At 40.6% G+C, this 15068-nt stretch overlaps 2 non-coding genes across 2 annotated transcripts; one reads left to right on the top strand and one right to left on the bottom strand.

Moving 5' to 3' along the window:
* Positions 1 to 6390: 6390 nt before the first annotated feature.
* LOC130972516 (small nucleolar RNA R71) lies at positions 6391 to 6498 on the top strand. Its single transcript, XR_009083678.1, has one exon. It is a non-coding gene; the product is annotated as a small nucleolar RNA R71 (small nucleolar RNA).
* A 7053-nt stretch (positions 6499 to 13551) lies between these two features.
* On the bottom strand, positions 13552 to 13659 carry LOC130971386 (small nucleolar RNA R71). The gene has a single exon (XR_009082608.1). It is a non-coding gene; the product is annotated as a small nucleolar RNA R71 (small nucleolar RNA).
* Between the last annotated feature and the right edge of the window lie 1409 nt (positions 13660 to 15068).

Below are 15068 nucleotides of genomic sequence, written 5' to 3'. Positions count from 1 at the left end.
AGTTTCTACACACCATAGATTAAGGTGTGGAGCTCTGCTGTACCTCGAGTATTAATGCAATTACTATTGTTCTTCTATTCAATTCCGCTTGTTCTTGTTCCAAGATATCACTTGTTCTTCAACTTGATGAATGGTGCATGAAATTGTGATCAATACTTTTCAAAACATAAACAATCCCTAGTAATGGCTCCAAAGACTTGGTGCTCAATACCATGGCATAAACACAACTTCGCACAACTAACCAGCAAGTGCACTGGGTCGTCCAAGTAATAAACCTTACGCGAGTAAGGGTCGATCCCACGGAGATTGTTGCTATGAAGCAAGCTATGGTCACCTTGTAAATCTCAGTCAGGCAAACTCAAATGGGTATAGTGATGAACGAAAATAACATAAAAGATAAAGATAGAGATACTTATGTATATCACTGGTGAGAGCTTCAGATAAGCGAATGAAGATGCCTTCCCTTCCGTCTCTCTGCTTTCCTACTGCCTTCATCCAATCCTTCTTACTCCTTTCCATGGCAAGCTCGTGTAGGGTTTCACCGTTGTCAATGGCTACCTCCCATCCTCGCAGTGAAAGCTAATGCACGCACTCTGTCACAGTACTGCCAATCACCGGTTTGGTTCCCTCCCCTACCGGAATAGAGTCCCTCTTTTGCGTCTGTCACTAACGCCCAGTAGGTTACAGGTTTGAAGCACGTCACAGTCATTCAATCATTGAATCCTACTCAGAATACCACAGACAAGGTTTAGACCTTCCGGATTCTCTTGAATGCCGCCATCAGGTCCTGCCTATACCACGAAGATTCCGATTAAAGAATCCAAGAGATATTCACCAAGCCTCGGATGCTTGTAGAACAAGAATGGTTGTCAGTCACCTTGTTCATGGGTGAGAATGATGATGAGTGTCACGGATCATCACATTCATCAAGTTGAAAAACAAGCGATATCTTGGAACAAGAACAAGCGGAGTTGAATAGAAGAACAATAGTAATTGCATTAATACTCGAGGTACAGCAGAGTTCCACACCTTAATCTATGGTGTGTAGAAACTCCACCGTTGAAAATACATAAGAACAAGGTCTAGGCATGGCCGAATGGCCAGCCTCCCAAATGATCTAAGATAGCATAAAATTAGAAGATAGCTACCAAGATGTCAAATACAATAGTAAAAGGTCCTACTTATAGAAAACTAGTAGCCTAAGGTGTACAAAGATGAGTAAATGACATAAAAAATCCACTTCCGGGCCCACTTGGTGTGTGCTTGGGCTGAGCAATGAAGCATTTTCGTGTAGAGACTTCTCTTGGAGTTAAACGCCAGCTTTTATGCCAGTTTGGGCGTTTAACTCCCAATTAGGTGCCAGTTCCGGCGTTTAACGCTGGAATTTCTGTAGGTGACTTTGAACGCCGGTTTGGGCCATCAAATCTTGGGCAAAGTATGGACTATCATATATTGCTGGAAAGCCCAGGATGTCTACTTTCCAAAGCCATTGAGAGCGCGCCAATTGGGCTTCTGTAGCTCCAGAAAATCCACTTCGAGTGCAGGGAGGTCAGAATCCAACAGCATCTGCAGTCCTTTTTAGTCTCTGAATCAGATTTTTGCTCAGGTCCCTCAATTTCAGCCAGAAAATACCTGAAATCACAGAAAAACACACAAACTCATAGTAAAGTCTAGAAAAGTGAATTTTAACTAAAAACTAATAAAAATATACTAAGAACTCAACTAAAACTACTAAAATCATACTAAAAACAATGCCAAAAAGCGTACAAATTATCCGCTCATCACAACACCAAACTTAATTTGTTGCTTGTCCCCAAGCAACTAAAGATCAAATAAGATAAAAAGAAGAGAATATGCAATGAACTCCAAAAACATCTATGAAGATCAGTATTAATTAGATGAGCGGGGCTTTTAGCTTTTTGCCTCTGAACAGTTTTGGCATCTCACTTTCTCCTTTGAAACTCAGAATGATTGGCTTCTTTAGGAACTCAGAATCCAGATAGTGTTATTGATTCTCTTAGTTAAGTATGATGATTCTTGAACACAGCTATTTATTGAGTCTTGGCTGTGGCCCAAAGCACTCTGTCTTCTAGTATTACCACCGGATACATACATGCCACAGACACATAATTGGGTGAACCTTTTCAGATTGTGACTCAGCTTTGCTAAAGTCCCCAATTAGAGGTGTCCAGGGTTCTTAAGCACACTCTTATTGCCTTGGATCACAACTCTTTTTCTTTTCTTTTTTTTTCGGTTTTTTTTTCGTTTGCTTCTTCTTCTCTTTTTTTTTTTTTTTGTATTCACTGCTTTTTCTTGCTTCAAGAATCATTTTTATGATTTTTCAGATCCTCAGTAACATGTCTTCTTTTTCATCATTCTTTCAAGAGCCAATATTCATGAACCACAAATTCAAAAGACATATGCACTGTTCAAGCATACATTCAGAGAACAAAAGTGTTGCCACCACATCAAAATAATTAAACTGTTATAAAATTCAAAATTCATGCAATTCTTTTTCTTTTCAATTAAGCACGTTTTTATTTAAGAGAGGTGATGGATTCATAGGACATTCATAACTTTAAGGCATAAACACTAAGACACTAATGATCATAAGACACAAACATGGATGAACATAAGCACTAAAATTCGAAAAACAGAAGAATAAAGAACAAGGAAATCAAGGAACGGGTCCACCTTAGTGATGGCGGCTCTTCCTTCCTCTTGAAGGTCCTATGGAGTGCTTGAGCTCCTCAATGTCTCTTCCTTGCCTTTGTTGCTCCTCTCTCATGATTCTTTGATCTTCTCTAATTTCATGGAGGAGAATGGAGTGTTCTTGATGCTCCACCCTTAGTTGTCCCATGTTGGAACTCAATTCTCCTAGGGAGGTGTTTAGTTGCTCCCAATAGTTTTGTGGAGGAAAGTGCATCCCTTGAGGCATCTCAGGGATCTCATGATGAGAGGGGTCTCTTATGTGCTCCATCCTTTTCTTGGTAATGGGCTTATCCTCATCAATGGTGATGTCTCCCTCTATGTCAACTCCAACTGAATAACAGAGGTGACAAATGAGGTGAGGAAAGGCTAACCTTGCTAAGGTAGAGGACTTATCCGCCACCTTGTAGAGTTCTTGGGCTATAACCTCATGAACTTCCACTTCTTCTCCAATCATGATGCTATGGATCATGATGGCCCGGTCTAAAGTAACTTCGGACCGGTTGCTAGTGGGAATGATTGAGCGTTGGATGAACTCCAACCATCCTCTAGCCACGGGTTTGAGGTCATGCCTTCTCAATTGAACCGGCTTGCCTCTTGAATCTCTCTTCCATTGTGCGCCCTCTTCACATATGATTGTGAGGACTTGGTCCAACCTTTGATCAAAGTTGACCCTTCTTGTGTAAGGATGTTCATCTCCTTGCATCATAGGCAAGTTGAACGCCACCCTCACACTTTCCGGACTAAAATCCAAGTATTTCCCCCGAACCATAGTAAGATAATTCTTTGGATCCGGGTTCATACTTTGATCATGGCTCTTGGTGATCCATGCATTGGCATAGAACTCTTGAACCATCAAGATTCCAACTTGTTGAATGGGGTTGGTAAGTACTTCCCAACCTCTTCTTTGGATCTCATGGCGGATCTCCGGATATTCACCCTTTTTGAGTGAAAAGGGGACCTCGAGGATCACCTTCTTCAAGGCCACAACTTCATAGAAGTGGTCTTGATGCACCCTTGAGATGAACCTATCCATCTCCCATGACTCGGAGGTGGAAGCTTTTGCCTTCCCTTTCCTCTTTCTAGAGGTTTCTCCGGCCTTGGATGCCATAATGGTTATGGAAAGACGAAAAAGCAACGCTTTTACCACACCAAACTTAAAATGTTTGCTCGTCCTCGAGCAAAAGAAGAAAGAAGAGAGTAGAAGAAGAAGAAATGAGGAAGAGGGAGATGGTGGTGTATTCGGCCAAGGAGGGGGAGAAGTGGTGTTTTGGTTGTGTGAAAATGAAGGAGTGAAGAAGGGTATATATAGGAGAGAGGGGGGATGGGGTTCGGCCATATTGGGTGGGTTTGGGAGGGAAAGTGGTTTGAGTTTGAAGGGTGAGGTTGGTGGGGTTTTATGAAGGATGGATGTGAGTGGTGAAGAGAAAGATGGGATTTGATAGGTGAAGGGGTTTTGGGGAAGAGGTATTGAGGTGATTGGTGAATGGGGGAAGAAGAGAGAGAGTGGTGGTGGGGTTGGTGGGGATCCTGTGGGGTCCACAGATCCTGTGGTGTCAAGGAAAAGTCATCCCTGCACCAAATGTTGCTCAAAATCACGTTTTGAGCCATTTCTGGCGTTAAACGCCGGGCTGGTGCCCATTCCTGGCGTTTAACGCCAGGTTCTTGCCCTTTTCTGGCGTTTAACGCCAGTCTGGTGCCTCTTTCTGGCGTTAAACGCCCAGAATGGTGCCAGACTGGGCGTTAAACGCCCAACTGCTAGGTTTACTGGCGTTTAAACGCCAGCAACATCTTCCTCCAGGGTGTGCTGTTTTTCTTCCTGTTTTTCATTTTGTTTTTTGCTTTTTCAATGGATTTTGTGACTTCTTATGATCATCAACCTACAAAAAACATAAAATAACAAAAGAAACTCTATAAATTATAATCATTGGGTTGCCTCCCAACAAGCGCTTCTTTAATGTCAGTAGCTTGACAGAGGGCTCTCATGGAGCCTCACAGATACTCAGAGCAATGTTGGAACCTCCCAACACCAAACTTAGAGTTTGAATATGGGGGTTCAACACCAAACTTAGAGTTTGGTTGTGGCCTCCCAACACCAAACTTAGAGTTTGAATGTGGGGGCTCTTCTTGACTCTGATTTGAGAGAAACTTTTCATGCTTCATCTCTATGGTGACAGAGGGATATCCTTGAGCCTTAAACACAAAGGATTCTCCATTCACTTGAATGATCAATTCACCTCTGTCAACATCAATCACAGCCTTTGCTGTGGCTAGGAAGGGTCTGCCAAGGATGATGGTTTCATCCATGCACTTCCCAGTCTCTAGGACTATGAAATCAGTAGGAATGTAATGGTCTTCAACCTTTACCAAAACATTCTCTACAAGTCCATGAGCTTGTTTTCTTGAGTTGTCTGCCATCTCTAGTGAGATTTTGGCAGCTTGTACCTCAAAGATCCTTAGCTTCTCCATTACTGAGAGAGGCATGAGGTTCACACTTGACCCTAAGTCACACAGAGCCTTCTTGAAGGTCATGGTGCCTATGGTACAAGGTATTGAAAACTTCCCAGGATCTTGTCTCTTTTGAGGTAAATTCTGCCTAGACAAGTCATCCAGTTCCTTGGTGAGCAAAGGAGGTCCATCCTCCCAAGTCTCATTTCCAAATAACTTGTCATTTAGCTTCATGATTGCTCCAAGGTATTTAGCAACTTGCTCTTCAGTGACATACTCATCCTCTTCAGAGGAAGAATACTCATCAGAGCTCATGAAAGGCAGAAGTAAGTCCAATGGAATCTCTATGGTCTCATTTTGAGCCTCAGATTCCCATGGTTCCTCATTGGGGAACTCATTGGAGGCTAGTGCACGCCTATTGAGGTCTTCCTCAGTGGCGTTCACTGCCTCTCCATCCTCTCCAGATTCGGCCATATTGATGGCCTTGCACTCTCCTTTTGGATTTTCTTCTGTGTTGCTTGGGAGAGTACTTGGAGGGAGTTCAATAACTTTCTTGCTCAACTGTCCCACTTGTCCTTCCAAATTCCTAATGGAAGACCTTGTTTCATTCATGAAACTTTGAGTGGTTTTAATTATATCAGAGACCATGGTTGCTAAGTCAGAGGGGTTCTGCTTAGGATTCTCTGTCTGTTGCTGAGAAGATGATGGAAAAGGTTTGCCATTGCTAAACCTGTTTCTTCCACCATTGTTATTATTGAAACCTTGTTGAGGTCTCTCTTGATTCTTCCATGAGAAATTTGGGTGATTTCTCCATGAAGAATTATAGGTGTTACCATAGGGTTCTCCTAGGTAATTCACCTCTTCCATTGAGGGGTTCTCAGGATCATAAGCTTCTTCCTCAGATGAAGCCTCCTTAGTACTGCTTGGTGCATTTTGCATTCCAAACAGACTTTGAGAAATCAAATTGACTTGTTGAGTCAATATCTTGTTCTGAGCTAGTATGGCATTCAGAGTGTCAATCTCAAGAACTCCTTTCTTCTGACTAGTCCCATTGTTCACAGGATTTCTTTCAGAAGTGTACATGAATTGGTTATTTGCAACCATTTCAATTAGCTCTTGAGCCTCTGTAGGCGTCTTCTTCAGATGAAGAGATCCTCCAGCAGAGCTATCCAAAGACATCTTGGATAGTTCAGAGAGACCATCATAGAAAATACCTATGATGCTCCATTCAGAAAGCATGTCAGAAGGACATTTTCTGATTAATTGTTTGTATCTTTCCCAAGCTTCATAGAGGGATTCTCCATCCTTCTGTCTGAAGGTTTGGACTTCCACTCTAAGCTTACTCCATCTTTGTGGTGGAAAGAACTTTGCCAAGAAGGCATTGACTAGCTTTTCCCAAGAGTCCAGGCTTTCTTTAGGTTGAGAGTCCAACCATATCCTAGCTCTGTCTCTTACAGCAAAAGGGAATAGCATCAGTCTATAGACCTCAGGGTTAACCCCATTAGTCTTGACTGTGTCACAGATTTGCAAGAATTCAGCTAAAAACTGATGAGGATCTTCCATTGGAAGTCCATGGAACTTGCAATTCTGTTGCATTAGAGAAACCAATTGAGGCTTAAGCTCAAAGTTGTTTGCTCCAATGGCAGGGATAGAGATGCTTCTCCCATAAAAATCAGGAGTAGGTGCAGTAAAGTCACCCAGCACCTTCCTTGCATTGTTTGCATTATTGTTGTTTTCGGCTGCCATGTCTTCTTCTTCTTTGAAGAATTCGGTCAGGTCCTCTAAAGAGAGTTGTGCTTTGGCTTCTCTTAGCTTTCTCTTCAAGGTCCTTTCGGGTTCAGGGTCAGCTTCAACAAGAATGCCTTTGTCTTTGCTCCTGCTCATATGAAAGAGAAGAGAACAAGAAAGTGTGGAATCCTCTATGTCACAGTATAGAGATTCCTTGAGGTGTCAGAGAAAAAGAGAAATAGAAAGAAGAAGGAGAAGAAGAATTCGAACTTTACTTAGATAAGGTTCGAATTGTGCATTGAGAAGGAGTGGTACTCCATAAATAGAAGGATGTGAGAAGGAGGGAAGTAATTTTTTCGAAAATTATTTAAAATATATTGAAAACATTTTTGAAAAACATTAATTGATTTTCGAAAATAAAAGTGGAAAAGAAATCAAGTGATTTTTGAAAAAAGATTTGAAATTAGAAGTTAAAAAGATTTGATTGAGAAGATATGATTGAAAAGTTATGCTTTTAAAAAGATGTGATTGAGAAGATATGATTTGAAAACAATTTTAAAAAGATTTGATTTGAAAATAAATGACTTGCCTAACAAGAAAAGATGTGATTCAAAACATTAAACCTTTCTCAACAGAAAAGGCAACAATCTTGAAATTTTGAATCAAATCATTAATTGTTAGTAAGTATCTTTGAAAAAGGAAAGAAATTAATTTTGAAAACATTTGATTGAAAAGATATGATTTGAAAAAGATTTGATTTTGAAAAACTTTGAAAACTTGAAAAAAATTTGATTTGAAAAACAAAATCTTCCCCCTAGCACCATCCTGGCGTTAAACGCCCAGAATGGTATCCATTCTGGCGTTTAACGCCCAAAATGCACCCTTTTTGGGCGTTAAACGCCCAACCAGGTACCCTGGCTGGCGTTTAAACGCCAGTCTGCCTTCTTCACTGGGCATTTTTGAATGCCCAGCTTTTTCTGTATAATTCCTCTGCAGTATGTTCTGAATCTTCAATTCTCTGTATTATTGACTTGAAAAGACACAAATAAAAAAAATATTTTTGGATTTTTAATAATCAAAATGCTACAAGAATCAAATAACAATGTATGCAAGACACCAAACTTAGCAGTTTGTATACTACTGACACTATATGAGACACATAAACACTCAAGTCAAAAGAATTCAAAGATCAGAGTAAGAAATCATCAAGAATTACTTGAAGATCCTTAAGACACATGAATGAATGCATGCAATTGACACCAAACTTAAGATGAGACACTAGACTCAAGCAAGAAACATCAAATATTTTTGGTTTTTTATGATTTTGTAATTTTTTTTGTGCTTTTTTGAAAATTAAGTGAAAACATCAAAATTCTTAATGAGAATTCCAGGAATCAGTGCAATGCTAGTCTAAGACTCTGGTCCAGGAATTAGACATGGCTTCACAGCCAGCCAAGCTTTCAAAGAAAGCTTCGGTCCAAAACACTAGACATGGCCAAAGGCCAGCCAAGCCTTAGCAAATCACTGCTCCAAAAGCCAGATTGATGAAAATCAACAAGCTCTTGTGATGAAAAGTTGAAACCTCGGTCCAATGAAATTAGACATGGCTTTACAGCCAGCCAGATTTCAACAAATCATTCATGAAACTCTAGAATTCATCTTCAAGAATTTCGAAAAAAATAAATGCCTAATCTAAGCAACAAGATGAACCGTCAGTTGTCCATACACAAACAATCCCCGGCAACGGCGCCAAAAACTTGGTGCTGTTGCCGGATTTTGGCACTGATGTTACCGGACCAAAAGCTTGCTCAAAACTAGAACAATCCCCCGGCAACGGCGCCAAAAACTTGGTGCACGAAATTGTGATCAATACTTTTCAAAACATAAACAATCCCTAGTAATGGCTCCAAAGACTTGGTGCTCAATACCATGGCATAAACACAACTTCGCACAACTAACCAGCAAGTGCACTGGGTCGTCCAAGTAATAAACCTTACGCGAGTAAGGGTCGATCCCACGGAGATTGTTGCTATGAAGCAAGCTATGGTCACCTTGTAAATCTCAGTCAGGCAAACTCAAATGGGTATAGTGATGAACGAAAATAACATAAAAGATAAAGATAGAGATACTTATGTATATCACTGGTGAGAGCTTCAGATAAGCGAATGAAGATGCCTTCCCTTCCGTCTCTCTGCTTTCCTACTGCCTTCATCCAATCCTTCTTACTCCTTTCCATGGCAAGCTCGTGTAGGGTTTCACCGTTGTCAATGGCTACCTCCCATCCTCGCAGTGAAAGCTAATGCACGCACTCTGTCACAGTACTGCCAATCACCGGTTTGGTTCCCTCCCCTACCGGAATAGAGTCCCTCTTTTGCGTCTGTCACTAACGCCCAGTAGGTTACAGGTTTGAAGCACGTCACAGTCATTCAATCATTGAATCCTACTCAGAATACCACAGACAAGGTTTAGACCTTCCGGATTCTCTTGAATGCCGCCATCAGGTCCTGCCTATACCACGAAGATTCCGATTAAAGAATCCAAGAGATATTCACCAAGCCTCGGATGCTTGTAGAACAAGAATGGTTGTCAGTCACCTTGTTCATGGGTGAGAATGATGATGAGTGTCACGGATCATCACATTCATCAAGTTGAAAAACAAGCGATATCTTGGAACAAGAACAAGCGGAGTTGAATAGAAGAACAATAGTAATTGCATTAATACTCGAGGTACAGCAGAGCTCCACACCTTAATCTATGGTGTGTAGAAACTCCACCGTTGAAAATACATAAGAAAGGTCTAGGCATGGCCGAATGGCCAGCCTCCCAAATGATCTAAGATAGCATAAAATTAGAAGATAGCTACCAAGATGTCAAATACAATAGTAAAAGGTCCTACTTATAGAAAACTAGTAGCCTAAGGTGTACAAAGATGAGTAAATGACATAAAAAATCCACTTCCGGGCCCACTTGGTGTGTGCTTGGGCTGAGCAATGAAGCATTTTCGTGTAGAGACTTCTCTTGGAGTTAAACGCCAGCTTTTATGCCAGTTTGGGCGTTTAACTCCCAATTAGGTGCCAGTTCCAGCGTTTAACGCTGGAATTTCTGTAGGTGACTTTGAACGCCGGTTTGGGCCATCAAATCTTGGGCAAAGTATGGACTATCATTTATTGCTGGAAAGCCCAGGATGTCTACTTTCCAACGCCGTTGAGAGCGCGCCAATTGGGCTTCTGTAGCTCCAGAAAATCCACTTCGAGTGCAGGGAGGTCAGAATCCAACAGCATCTGCAGTCCTTTTCAGTCTCTGAATCAGATTTTTGCTCAGGTCCCTCAATTTCAGCCAGAAAATACCTGAAATCACAGAAAAGCACACAAACTCATAGTAAAGTCCAGAAAAGTGAATTTTAACTAAAAACTAATAAAAATATACTAAGAACTCAACTAAAACTACTAAAATCATACTAAAAACAATGCCAAAAAGCGTATAAATTATCCGCTCATCAATGAATGTGATGATCCGTGACACTCATCATCATTCTCACTCATGAACAAGGTGACTGACAACCACTCTTGTTCTACAAGCATATGAGGCTTAGTGAATATCTCTTGGATTCCTGATAACACGATGCATGGTTGATCGCCTGACAACCGAGTGCTCGCCTGACAAACGAGCCAGCCATTCCGTGAGATCAGAGTCTTCGTGGTATAGGCAAGAACTGATGGCGGCATTCAAGAGAATCCGGAAGGTCTAACCTTGTCTGTGGTATTCTGAGTAGGATTCAATGAATGAATGACTGTGACGTGCTTCAAACTCCTAGCAGGCGGGGCGTTAGTGAGAGACGTAAAAGGATCGATGGATTTTATTCCGGCCTGACCGAGAACCGACAGCTAATTAGCCATATGCTGTGACAGAGCATGGGAACATTTTCACTGAGAGGATGGAAGGTAGCCACTGACAACGGTGAAACCCTACATGAGCTTGCCATGGAAAGGAGTAAGAAGGATTGGATGAAGACAGTAGGAAAGCAGAGAGACGGAAGGGAAGGCATCTTCATACGCTTATCTGAAGCTCTCACCAATGATATACATAAGTATCTCTATCTTTATCTTTATGTTTTATTCATTCATCATCTATACCCATTTGAGTCTGCCTGACTAAGATTTACAAGGTGACCATAGCTTGCTTCATACCAACAATCTCCGTGGGATCGACCCTTACTCACGTAAGGTATTACTTGGACGACCCAGTGCACTTGCTGGTTAGTTGTGCGAAGTTGTGTTTATGCCATGGTATTGAGCACCAAGTCTTTGGAGCCATTACTAGGGATTGTTTATGTTTTGAAAAGTATTGATCACAATTTCGTGCACCAAGTTTTTGGCGCCGTTGCCGGGGGATTGTTCTAGTTTTGAGCAAGCTTTTGGTCCGGTAACATCAGTGCCAAAATCCGGCAACAGCACCAAGTTTTTGGCGCCGTTGCCGGGGATTGTTTGTGTATGGACAACTGACGGTTCATCTTGTTGCTTAGATTAGGCATTTATTTTTTTCGAAATTCTTGAAGATGAATTCTAGAGTTTCATGAATGATTTGTTGAAATCTGGCTGGCTGTAAAGCCATGTCTAATTTCATTGGACCGAGGTTTCAACTTTTCATCACAAGAGCTTGTTGATTTTCATCAATCTGGCTTTTGGAGCAGTGATTTGCTAAGGCTTGGCTGGCCTTTGGCCATGTCTAGTGTTTTTGGACCGAAGCTTTCTTTGAAAGCTTGGCTGGCTGTGAAGCCATGTCTAATTCCTGGACCGAAGTCTTAGACTAGCATTGCAATGATTCCTGGAAATTCAAATTGAGAATTCTGAAACCTTTATTTTTTATTTTCACATAATTTTCGAAAAAAGCACAAAAAAATTCACAAAATTATAAAAACCAAAAATATTTGATGTTTCTTGCTTGAGTCTAGTGTCTCATTTTAAGTTTGGTGTCAATTGCATGTTTCTGTTCTTACTGCATTCATGCATGTGTCTTCATTAATCTTCAAGTTGTTCTTGATGATTTCCTTGTTTTGATCTTTGAATTCTCTTGACTTGAGTGTTTATGTGTCTCATATGCATTCTCATTAGTGTCAGTAGTATGCAAACTGCTAAGTTTGGTGTCTTGCATGCATTGTTATTTGATTTTAGTTGCATTTTGATTATTCCTCATTATTAAAAATCCAAAAATATTTTTTATTTGTGTCTTTTCAAGTCAATGATACAGAGAATTGAAGATTCAGAACATACTGCAGAGGAATCACACAGAAAAAGCTGAGCATTCAAAAATGCCCAGTGAAGAAGACAAACTGGCGTTTAAACGCCAGCCAGGGTACCTGGTTGGGCGTTTAACGCCCAAAAGGGTATAGTTTTGGGCGTTAAACACCAGAATGTGCACCATTCTGGGCGTTTAACGCCAGGATGGCACAAGGGGGAAGATTTTGTTTTCAAAATCAATTTTTTTTCAAGTTTTCAAAGTTTTTCAAAATCAAATCTTTTTCAAATCAAATCTTTTCAATCAAATGTTTTCAAAATCAATTTCTTTCCTTTTTCAAAGATACTTACTAACAATTAATGATTTGATTGAACATATCAAGTATACTACCTTTTCTGTTGAGAAAGGTTTAATGTTTGAATCATATCTTTTCTTGTTAGGCAAGTCATTAATTTTTAAAATCAAATCTTTTTAAAATGTTTTTCAAATCATATCTTCACAATCACATCTTTTTAAAACCAATCATATCTTTTTAATCACATCTTTTTCAAAATAAGTTTTCAATCAAATCTTTTTAATTTCTAATTTCAAAATCTTTTTCAAAAATCACTTGATTTCTTTCCCACTCTTATTTTCGAAAATCAAGTAGTGTTTTTCAAAATGTTTTTAAAATCTTTTACTTAATTTTCGAAAATTACTTCCCTTCTTCTCACATCCTTCTATTTTTGGACTAACACTGTTCCTTAATGCAAAATTCGAACTCCATCTTCTTTGATAAGTTCGAATTTTCTACTTCTGCCTTCCATTTTTCTTTTCCTCTGACACCTCAAGGAATCTCTATACTGTGACATAGAGGATTCCATATTTTCTTGTTCTCTTCTCTTTCATATGAGCAGGAGCAGAGACAAAGGCATTCTTGTTGAAGCTGACCCTGAACCTGAAAGGACCTTGAAGCGAAAGCTAAGAGAAGCTAAGGCACAACTCTCTGTTGAGGACCTGACCGAATTCTTCAAAGAAGAAGAACCCATGGCAGCCGAAAACAACAACAATGCAAACAATGCAAGGAAGGTGCTGGGTGACTTTACTGCACCTACTCCCAATTTCTATGGGAGAAGCATCTCTATCCCTGCCATTGGAGCAAACAACTTTGAGCTTAAGCCTCAGTTAGTTTCTCTAATGCAACAGAATTGCAAGTTCCATGGACTTCCAATGGAAGATCCTCATCAGTTTTTAGCTGAGTTCTTGCAAATCTGTGACACAGTCAAGACTAATGGGGTTGACCCTGAGGTCTACAGACTGATGCTATTCCCTTTTGCTGTAAGAGACAAAGCTAGAATATGGTTGGACTCACAACCTAAAGATAGCCTGGACTCTTGGGAAAAGCTAGTCAATGCCTTCTTGGCAAAGTTCTTTCCACCTCAAAAATTGAGTAAGCTTAGAATGGAAGTCCAAACCTTCAGACAGAAGGATGGAGAATCCCTCTATGAAGCTTGGGAAAGATACAAACAATTAATCAGAAAGTGTCCCTCAGACATGCTTTCTGAATGGAACATCATAGGTATTTTCTATGATGGTCTCTCTGAACTATCCAAGATGTCTTTGGATAGCTCTGCTGGAGGATCTCTTCATCTGAAGAAGACGCCTACAGAAGCTCAAGAGCTAATTGAAATGGTTGCAAATAACCAATTCATGTACACTTCTGAAAGGAATCCTGTGAACAATGGGACTAGTCAGAAGAAAGGAGTTCTTGAGATTGACACTCTGAATGCCATATTGGCTCAGAATAAGATATTGACTCAACAAGTCAATTTGATTTCTCAAAATCTGTCTGGAATGCAAAATGCACCAAGCAGTACTAAGGATGCTTCATCTGAAGAAGAAGCTTATGATCCTGAGAATCCTTCAATGGAAGAGGTGAATTACCTAGGAGAACCCTATGGAAACACCTATAATTCTTCATGGAGAAATCACCCAAATTTCTCATGGAAGAATCAAGAGAGACCTCAACAAGGTTTCAACAACAATAATGGTGGAAGAAACATGTTTAGCAATGGCAAGCCTTTTCCATCATCTTCTCAGCAACAGACAGAGAATTCTAAGCAGAACCCCTCTGACTTAGCAACCATGGTCTCTGATCTAATCAAAACCACTCAAAGTTTCATGATTGAAACAAGGTCCTCCATTAGGAATTTGGAGGCACAAGTGGGACAGCTGAGTAAGAAAATTACTGAACTCCCTCCTAGTACTCTCCCAAGTAATACAGAAGAAAATCCAAAAGGAGAGTGCAAGGCCATCAACATGGCCGAATTTGGAGAGGAGGGAGAGGAAGTGAACGCCACTGAGGAAGGCCTCAATGGGCGTGCACTGACCTCCAATGCGTTCCCCAATGAGGAACCATGGGAATCTGAGGCTCAAAATGAGACCATAGAGATTCCATTGGACTTACTTCTGCCTTTCATGAGCTCTGATGAGTATTCCTCCTCTGAAGAGGATGAGTATGTCACTGAAGAGCAAGTTGCTAAATACCTTGGAGCAATCATGAAGCTAAATGACAAGTTATTTGGAAATGAGACTTGGGAGACTGAACCTCCTTTGCACACCAAAGAACTGGATGACTTGTCTAGGTAGAAATTACCTCAAAAGAGACAAGATCCTGGGAAGTTTTCCATACCTTGTACCATAGGCACCATGACCTTCAAGAAGGCCCTGTGTGACTTAGGGTCAAGTGTGAACCTCATGCCTCTTTCTGTAATGGAGAAGCTAGGGATCTTTGAGGTACAAGCTGCAAGAATCTCACTAGAGATGGCAGACAACTCAAGAAAACAAGCTCAAGGACTTGAGAAATGTTCTGGTAAAAGTTGAAGACCATTACATCCCTACTGATTTCATAGTCCTAGAGACTGGGAAGTGCATGGATGAATCCATCATCCTTGGCAGACCCTTCCTAG

This window comes from Arachis stenosperma, chromosome 3 (assembly GCF_014773155.1).
Source record: "Arachis stenosperma cultivar V10309 chromosome 3, arast.V10309.gnm1.PFL2, whole genome shotgun sequence".
Taxonomy (NCBI): domain Eukaryota; kingdom Viridiplantae; phylum Streptophyta; class Magnoliopsida; order Fabales; family Fabaceae; genus Arachis; species Arachis stenosperma.
The sequence above is the reverse complement of the archived record's forward strand: the minus strand, read 5'-3'. Positions and strand labels throughout refer to the sequence as shown.